The following is a 9,317-nucleotide window of genomic DNA, read 5'->3' on the forward strand; positions in this document are numbered from 1 at the left end:
TAAAGAAAGCAAATCCTTGCTCCTGAGAGTCTTGGTGCCTGGCCCCTGTGACGGACTGAGACAACTGTTTCCTGAATGAAATAAACCAGTGCATTCCGATGGAATGCAGGCAATCATCATGCAATGAGATGCATCTGGGAGTAAAAGCCACTAGCCCACGGCAGGCCCCAAGCACAAGCTCCCCCTCCCCCCCCAACGCACACCGATGTCTTCCCTTGGGGGACTTCTTACCAGAGTCCAGGCCTCCTAAAATCTTGACTCTTGCTTTGCAGTCCCCCTTCCTGCAGCTCCAGCATATACTCAGTTAGCTAAGCAGAGTAAAGAAACTAATTTACCACAACACAAGGAAGTCTTGGGGCATATAAAGTCTGAACAAAGGGAATTAGAAATACAGTTTAAAATTTTTTTTTCAAAGAAATCTCTTTTCTTTATTGCAACCTGGGGCAGTTTAACACATAAATTGAGTCCTTGTAGTAAATCTAGAGATTTCCAAATTCCCTTATCCTTTTTAAAGCCCAGTCTTAGCAAAGAACTCACAGCTCTTCAGTTCATGCAACAGGAACATCATCATGGCAGATAATTTCTGATGTGCGCACATCATTTCTTTTGATCCTTATAATAATCTTTTGCAATAAGCAGTACAGGTATTATTATCCTCATTTTACAAATGAGGAAAGTGAGGTTCGGAAAGAGCCTAAGTATCTTACTTGGCCCTGGTCATACAGCTGAAACAAGATTTGAACCCAAGTTTCTCAGTGAAAAAGCCAACCATCTTTGTACTACTTTGCACACTACCTCTCTAAGAACTGAGGTCTTTTTTTTTCCTTTTTCTTTGTTGAACCCGAAGTCCCAGGTTAAAATCATCCTCCTTGAAATTTCCTCATACCACACTATCTCACTATCTATCCCACCTTTTCCACCCCCATTCCGGAATTCCCTTCAGTTCTGAGTACAGAATTTCACCAAAGTATCTTGGGCACCCAGATCCTGAGATGATGCTGATTTTAGCCCTTAATTGCCAAATGTTAACACTTACTCATTGACTCTTGCTTTGAAGTCTTGCCATACTTTCTCAATCCATTTTTTTAAACTTCATATTTCTTCAGAAACCCTTCACCTTCTGTTCTTGTTTTGTTTTGTTTTTTTTCAAAACAGCATGATTACATGTCCAGATCTACTTACTGGTCACATTTCTGGCTTTTCTCTCTTCTTTTAGATAGATCCAGGATTTTATTTACTACCATTTTTATTTCTTCCCTTTGTAGGTGAGGAAAGGGGTGGGGGAATAGTCTATTCCAGAACAACAATCTACATAAAGATAAAACAGGTGAGAGGTATGCTAACCATAGGTGTTCCTCTTTAAGCATTTAACTTTTTTTTTTTTTTTTTTTTTTTTTTTTTTTTTTTTTTAGTTAAGCACTTCCATTTTTCCCCCCAAGTATTTATCAGGTCACAGGATAAAGAAATTTCATAACTGGAAAGGGTCTTTGAACATAGAATGATAGAACTAGGGGGATTTTAGAGGAAAAAAACATAAATTAAAACAATATTTGAGCTGGAAAGGCTTTAGAGATTATCAAAGTGATCATGTACACACACAAAAATTAATTGGCAAAGTTACCTGCATGTATGTAGCCTTTGCCATCTCCACCCACAATCATCCACCTTATACGAGGAAGAGACCAAACTATTTGGAGTTAGAGACTTTCACAGGGACAGCGAGTCTCTTCTGAACAATTACTTTGGTTAAGTTCAAATGCTTCTAAAACTGCCAAAGTCTACCATTCGCCAGGACAGTGGCAAAAATAACTGTCAGAGATCTAATTAATTTATTTAGGGGGCTGAGGATGAATTATAGGGTCAAAGAAGATAAAAATCATCTTGTTGGAATACCCAGGAGAGCTGCTGGAATACACAGGAGCCACCTGACAGTGGCTGCTGGAGATCCAACCCAGACCGGATCTCCTCTTATGAGAGGATGGTAAAAGGAGACTGAAAGGCAGTTGCTGTTCTCTGACCTCTCTCACTGAGAGGCCATTTCATTGTCTGACCTCTCTCCTCTTCCCTCTGCCTCCAATTTATCTCATTTCCAGTGCGAAACACCTATGTCAGCAAAGGCTGCCTTGCAACCCCTTCAGATGCTATGATCCACAGATGTGGCGGCTCTGGGAGAATTGACCTGACCCTTAACAACTGAAGATGTCCCTTCACTGACGAATGCAGTGATAATTTAGGAAAAAATTGTGGCTTTTTTACAAACAAAACCTCCCTATAACGTGATTGTCAAAAGTTCCTTGACAATTATTTAGTCTAACCCTTTCTTTGTATAGTCAGATAGTATATAGTAAGTATAGTAAGACTGGTAAGCATGGGGAGTATTTAATTTTTTGTCTTCTGTATCCCCAACACCTAGCATAGTACCTGGTACCTAGAAGGTGTTTAATAAATGCTTCATGAATATGTGAGCCAGATCAGGAAAATGATTTGCTTATATAAATTTCATCTGTTTTAGCTTTCATCAATGAAAGAATCTTAGCCTATAGCTCTCCCACTACTTGGATACCAAGGAAAGTATAACAAGAAGACTCCTGTGTAAGTATCTGACAGAGGCCACATGTCCTTGTGGGGCTATGCACATGCCAGGGGAGTGGATAAAGAGCCCTGATTTTGGAGTGAAAGGAAGGAAATTTGAATTCCTGTTCTGCTATTTACTACCTGTGTGACCCAGGCAAGTCACTTAAGTACTCTAGGTCTCAGTTTCCTCATCTGTGAAATGAGTCAGTTGGACCTCTAAGTTTCTTTCCAAACTTAGATCCTACAAAAATAGAGGTTATAATAAAATCCAACAATATAAGAAATAGAGAGAAAAGCAACTTACAAAGAGTAATAAAAATGATTTTCAAAGTGCTAACTAATCCAGCTCATTGAAGGGTTGGAAAATTAGTTCCAATCCCAGAAAAAAAAAGGAAAAATTTCCTAATAGAATTATAGAGACAACCCATTCTATTTTGAATGAAGTTGTCAACTCAAAAGTAACAGAGAGCTAGCATGAGCCACAAACATCTGCAACTGCTAATTGTGAAATGGGAACATCTCCATGTTTGGGACGGGGGTGAAGTGGCAAAGCATTTCCAATCTAGGGCTCTCCCAAAAGATTACCTACACTTGGATCTCTCCTCCAGAATATCACCCAGCTTTGTTTTATCTTATGGTTTCTCTGAAACACTCTCCCATCCCAAATGACAAGTTTTAATTCATGTCCTCCTCTGAGTCTGGTAACAACCAAAAAAGGATAAAGCAACAACACAATGCAACAGCAGAATATGTTGCATTTTAATCCAAGCCAGCCCCAGGAAATAGCCCCACACATTTCAGTCTGGAAAAACATATTTGCATTTTTTAAAAATGGCCATGGAAAGAGTCCAAATCCCAATAGAAACACACAGAATAGAAACATTTGTGTATGTCAAGTACAGCTGAAGACAACAGCTCCAGCAAATATTTCCCTAACTCCTAATGGGATGCCTGCATGAAATTTACATTAGAGCTGCTCTTTAAAGTAATAACTTGGGAGTGCTCATCGAATTGCAAAAAGTTTGGAAGTAGACAATTTGGATGGTTCAATTTCGCTCTCAATTGAAGCCTTTATTAAGTTCCACCATATTTCCCCCCCTAAACCACACACTCTTTCCATGGGGAGAATTAAATGTGTACACTTTCCATATAGTTATATGATTTTCTTTCCTTTTTTCTACCTGAAGAGCTTAGGTTTCTAGATAGAAACTGGATTTTGATGCAAAAATAATTCAGAATCATTAAATCTGAGGAGCAAACTGGTCATAGTGGACTAAAAGACAGCGTCTTGTGATTTCCAGGGGACAGTGTCTTTTGGAAGCTATGGAATACTGATGGTCCCCTGATTACACAAGATATTCACGGACCAGGCTAAATGTCTCACATAGTTATTTATATTTTGTATAATTTCAAAAATTATAATGCTTCCATTTCTATGACCATTTTGCCCCGGACAGTGGATTCCTAGAAGGAAGTATTTGTGTTTTGTACTTCGATGGCACTCCCACCATTCTGAGTCCAGAGCTGAACAGCCAATAGGAAGTCAAAATTTTTTTTTAAGTTTATTTTTTGTTAGTTTTCTTTAATTGCTGATGAATTACAAAATAGTAAAATTTTAAAGTATTTTTGTGCTTTCTTAAAAGAATTACAATTTGCATATAGTTGTGCCTCTAACATTATCAGATTACACTTTCTAAATATCCTATAAATGTTTCACCCCCGATTAGCATTTAAAAGACAACATCAAAACCCCAAATAAACTCTGCTATAAAAAAAAAAAAAACAAAAAAAAAAAAAAAAAAAAACAGTTTGTTTCCCCCACCCTCTACCATCCAATTTCATTCCAAGTTTTATATTTTACCCAGTACTCAGAGAATCTGCCACTTACTGGATCTCCAACACACTTCATCAACTTCTGTCCACCAATATTTTCAGTGGCCTTCAAGGAGGCAAAAGGCATTCTCTGAGGTGCACCTTTTTCCTGGGTCTGACCCCATGTTATAGTTGAGCACTAAAAACAAAGTAAAGCAGAAAACCAAATCTAGAGGGCTGGTTGCTAATAAAATAAAAATTGTTTTTTTTTTTTTTACAAAGATACAATAGACTAATATCACAAGTTGAAGCAAAAGATATGATTTCCACCCATTTACTCTATTCCCCATCAAAGATTTTCTTGCCTCTCTGGGTTATGACTCCAAGGGACTTGCAGAATTTTTAGAATACAAGATTTAAAAAGTTTATAGCATGTGAGGAAGGTTTCCCACCCTCCCCATCCCAGCCCATCCTTAATTCTTTCTGAAAGATGATTTTCAACTATCTGGTAGGAGACAACAGGAATATACATTCTGTAGAATGGTATACCAGTGTGTACTAGCACACGGGGATGGATTTTAAAAAATCAAATGGAAAGAGATGTTTAAGTTACTGTGTTTATTTTAGAGCAACTGTGGGTATGAAGGAGATATAAGATCACATTGCAGAATAGGGCATGATACCAAATCAATTCTTCTTAGTAAAAACTTGACCCAAATACGTGAGACACATGAATGTTGCTAGGACTCCTGTTTTATCTTTCTGTACCCAGCGCTGCCTTGGCTGTGGAGGGGAGGAGAGGCAGTCAAGAAACAATATAAGTGCTCTTTAGGCTGTCATATCAAGCCTCCCAAAGGAGCATGGGTAGAGAAAAGCATCCATGACCATAATTCACATGTTCCTAAAGCATTCATCCTCTTAAGGTCCAGGTAAAAAAAGTTTATCATTCATCCATCCCACTCATTTTTAATCAATCAACAAGTATTTATTAAACACCTACCAGACGATGTGTTAGATTCTGGGTGAGAATATAAATACAAAGACAGAAACCATTCCTACTCACAAGGAGTTCACAATCTAATTTGAGAGACAAACACATATATAAGTATACAACATAAAATATAAAGTGAACGCAAATAAATACAAGATATTTGAAGAGGGAGGTTATTACAGTAGTTTTAAATTAAATATTTTTTTAAAATAATAGTTTTTGAGAGAATAGTTTAAGGAACTTTTTGGTGATTCCTAAGTCACATATCCATATAGAACACATTCCTCATTCTTTTTCCTGCCCTCTCCTTTAAAAAAAAAAAAAAAAATCACCCAATGTACCAAGATTTTTCATGCTCTGGAATCTATATCAGGGTCACAAGAACTACAAAGCTTCTAATTTAATCATGACATATTCTTGAGAATGAATAAAATTGCAAGCTTATAAATAAAAGGGGCAGAAAGACTGGTGCCTACTAATTGATCAAATATTCAATCATTTCATATACTCTGAAAAACAGCAAATAGTAACTGTCATTTAGTTCACTGATTATAGTAGCTACATCCGTGAGGTTAGAGTTTATATTCATATATATGTACACCTACATATATACACATGCACACATATATGTATGTATGTTACATATAGTTAGTTATACAGATTTCTCTATACACATTTTACACATATTTAAATACACATAAATCTAGCTAGGAATGGATCTTAGAGGTAGCACAAATCTTTCCAACATGAACCTTCGAATACAAATGATCTGACAAAAAGCCAAATGTTTTCATTAGAATTAATTACATCATTAAGTTATCTTAATTTTAAGAGATGCACTTAATCAATAATTATACTTTTATACAGTCTTAGCTTAGCTTCTATAAACAAAGTAAATGAAATGTCCAAGTTCACAAACTGAAAATGTTACGCGTTTCATTACAGGTTATTTATTTTCACTGGACGTCTCAACTAACTGGCATTTTAAGTAGGCACCCAGTGTCTTAGAGTTGCTGCAGAATGTTCCTCGCTACTGAAAACTGGACCTATTTACTGAAAAGTTAGAGGGCATCCTAAGAGTCTAGGATGGTCAGTTTCACTTTTTTCTTTTCCTCTGGGAGTTTCACTTTCTGTTTTGGGGGCTTTAGTGGGTTTCAGAAAAAGAAAAGAATGTTTACTAATACTGAAACTTATTTACAAGTTTGTTTCTGAAACATGTGCAAGCTGATTTCAAAGGAACAATATAGTAGTATTCACATTTCAAAGGTTACTTTTTAATACTTGAAAACCTTGAAATCTATACTCCATCTAAAATTGAGTCTGTCAATTTCAGCAACACTTATTTTTAAAGTTATTTAGAATCTAGAAAGAATTTTTTAAAAAAACCTATGCAAATGAAATTTGGTTTCAGCATTACCAATAAGGTCAGAAAATGATCCCAATGTCCTGATGACACTATGTACCCTATTATTTCACCATCTGGAATCACTGGGCCACTTCAGATTCTGAAGGCAGCCCTACTAATCAGTCACTTTATTTGCAAATATGATGCTTCACTGCTTCAGTATCAACCAGGGCCAACAGGCCATACTTCTGAGCTCAAGATGTAATGTTGTTAAGAACTAGGTAGATATTGAATAAATAATTGTTGATTGATAGCTTGGTACCTCCATTATAAGGAAAAATGAAGGGAGTGGGGGAGTATTCAAAGAGAACAGAACCAGACAGGTATTTTTAAGAGGATAGGAGAGATTGCTCAAAGGTTTTTTTTAATCTTTGTTTAAACTTACCCCATTGAAATCTCACTTGTTTTGGATACCTCAGCTTAATCACAGAAGAGTCACTCCCCACCTCTCCCTCTTTCTCTTTCTCTCTCTCTTTCACACACACACACACACACACACACACACACACACACACATACACACACCCTTCTAACTTCACCAGCATGCTAGGGGGACTTGCATTTAAAATGCAAGCAGTGGTGATGACAGGTTAGGGCACTGAAACAGAAGGCTGTTAGCCAAAAATTTAGTGTCCCATTGAAATGATAAACTGCAACAGAAGCCTTTGTGACCCATTATTTAAAGGTCCCTAAAAGTGTGAGTTAACAAGATGGACTATTATAGATGCTCTAAAGTAGCTATGGCCCATCAAATCAATGATCCACAGATTATGAGCATCCCATTCACTTTCAATGCCTTCATCTTTCCAAATCAATGGCATCTAGGAGAAAGGGGCAAATCCCAGGTGGGAGTTACCATCATCCCTTCTCCTTGAAAACTTTGCAAAAAAAAAAAAGAAAGAAAGAAAGAAACCTTGCCTTCTGCTGGAGTTTCATTTCAGTTCCTCATGAACACAAATGAGGGGGAAAGAACAGTCTCCTTCGCCAAGTGGGAGCAAGAAGGGATTTTGAAATGATATTCATTCCCATGTGAGTTGGGAGAGTCACTTTGGCCCAATCCTGGAAGATGCATCGTAAGCCAAATTGGGGTGGGAAAGAAAAGAAAAATCCATAATATATCCCACAAGACCCGAATGGCCTCGACAAATTTGCCCAAATACACTATTTGCTCTGGGTTCGAATTTTTAACTCCAGCGCTTTTGTGGGGCCAAATTCTCCTCCCCGTGTCTCTTCTACCGCCGCCCCCGACCACGAAACTTTGGGCAAAAAGGCCAAAGAAACCGATCGGAAGGAAGCCCACCTGGAGCCCGCCTCGGGAGCCCCTCGAAGAGCGGGTAACCTAGGCCAGGACGAGCCACCCAACGCCCGCCTTGCTTGCCCCCGCCCCGAGGCCCCCTCTCCGGGCCTTCGTTCCCGGGCGCTCACCACACTTCCCCAGGGCCCCGGTTCCAGCTCCCCTCTTTCCTCCCTTCCCCTCCCCTCCCCCGCCCTTACCCCAGCCACAACTCAAACTGGACGGAGCCAGGAGGGACGACCGAGGAGAGAAGGAGGGAGGGAAGGAGGGAGGAAGGAGGCGAAGGAGGGAAAGGCGGAGGGTGGGGGCGGCTTTCTCCAACCGGGAAACTCGCCGCGGATCGAAACTGAACAAGAGCCATTTGCTCACAGGAGCCTCGGGAGAGCCGCCAAGGCCGTGTCCGGCTGGGGCGACCTCGCCTCTGGGGCAGCTGGGGAAGGAGCCTTGGCTCACCTTTCCCTTCTCCCCCTTATTTTCCCCCTTCAAAAGATGGCGGGCACAGGGAGGGAAAAAAAATTCCCTTCCGTGAGCGAGAGATGGACGAGGCTGGCTCTGTGCGACCGGCCGGAGCTCCCCTCGCTCCAGTCCCGCCAGCTCCCAGATCGGGAGCGGGGGGTGCCCAGGTTGCAAGGAGGGTGGCTGAGGAGTCGAGGGGAGGGTCACACCGAGAATGGGGCAAGAAGGCGCCCCGGGAGGCGACGGAGAAAGGGGAGGGGGCGACTAAGGAGGTGAGCGATCGCAATGCAACCGTCCGCCGGGGCTCCTCCTAGGGCGCCCCGATCCGGAGCAGAGGAGAGAAGGAGAGGTGGAAAACACACACACACACACACAACACATACAAAGACACGCACGCACACACACACACACACAACATCCCAGCCAGCTACAGTGTCTCGGTTCCCCAAGCTGGCTTTGTTACATTGTTGCAATGCACAAAGGCTGCAGAACCCAGGGAGCGTTTTACTCTTTCCACCAGGCACTGGCCTTTCTGAACAGGCTTCTCCTTCGCCCCCACCTCGCCCCCGCCAAACCCTCCAACACACACCCCCGCTAGAAAAGACGGATCGGAGATAGCAATGCAACCGCAGCACCAAACGAATATAAGGGTAAGATTAAATAGATTACTTTGCCCCGGCAGCTTCAGCAACGTTTGCCTTATAGTCCCTCCGGTTGCTCTTCTTTTTATCCTCGGCAAGGCAGCATAATAGATGCGCTAGAGCTATGTAGAGCTCATGCGCTAC

General features: G+C 40.6%; 1 protein-coding gene across 2 annotated transcripts in view; it reads right to left on the reverse strand.

Annotated features, from left to right (window-relative positions):
• The window catches only part of BRD3 (bromodomain containing 3), a 54,656-nt gene extending 45,372 nt beyond the window's left edge, over positions 1–9,284 (reverse strand). The window contains exons 1-2 of one of the 2 annotated variants that reach the window (XM_051980292.1): positions 9,202–9,284; positions 4,463–4,585 (exon numbers count right to left, since the gene is read on the reverse strand). The gene's annotated coding sequence lies outside the window, so the exon portion shown is untranslated. The remainder of the gene's footprint in view (positions 1–4,462; positions 4,586–9,201) is intronic. The other variant, XM_051980293.1, reaches the window with a different exon arrangement.
• Between the last annotated feature and the right edge of the window lie 33 nt (positions 9,285–9,317).

Source organism: Antechinus flavipes, chromosome 2 (assembly GCF_016432865.1).
Source record: "Antechinus flavipes isolate AdamAnt ecotype Samford, QLD, Australia chromosome 2, AdamAnt_v2, whole genome shotgun sequence".
Classification (NCBI taxonomy): domain Eukaryota; kingdom Metazoa; phylum Chordata; class Mammalia; order Dasyuromorphia; family Dasyuridae; genus Antechinus; species Antechinus flavipes.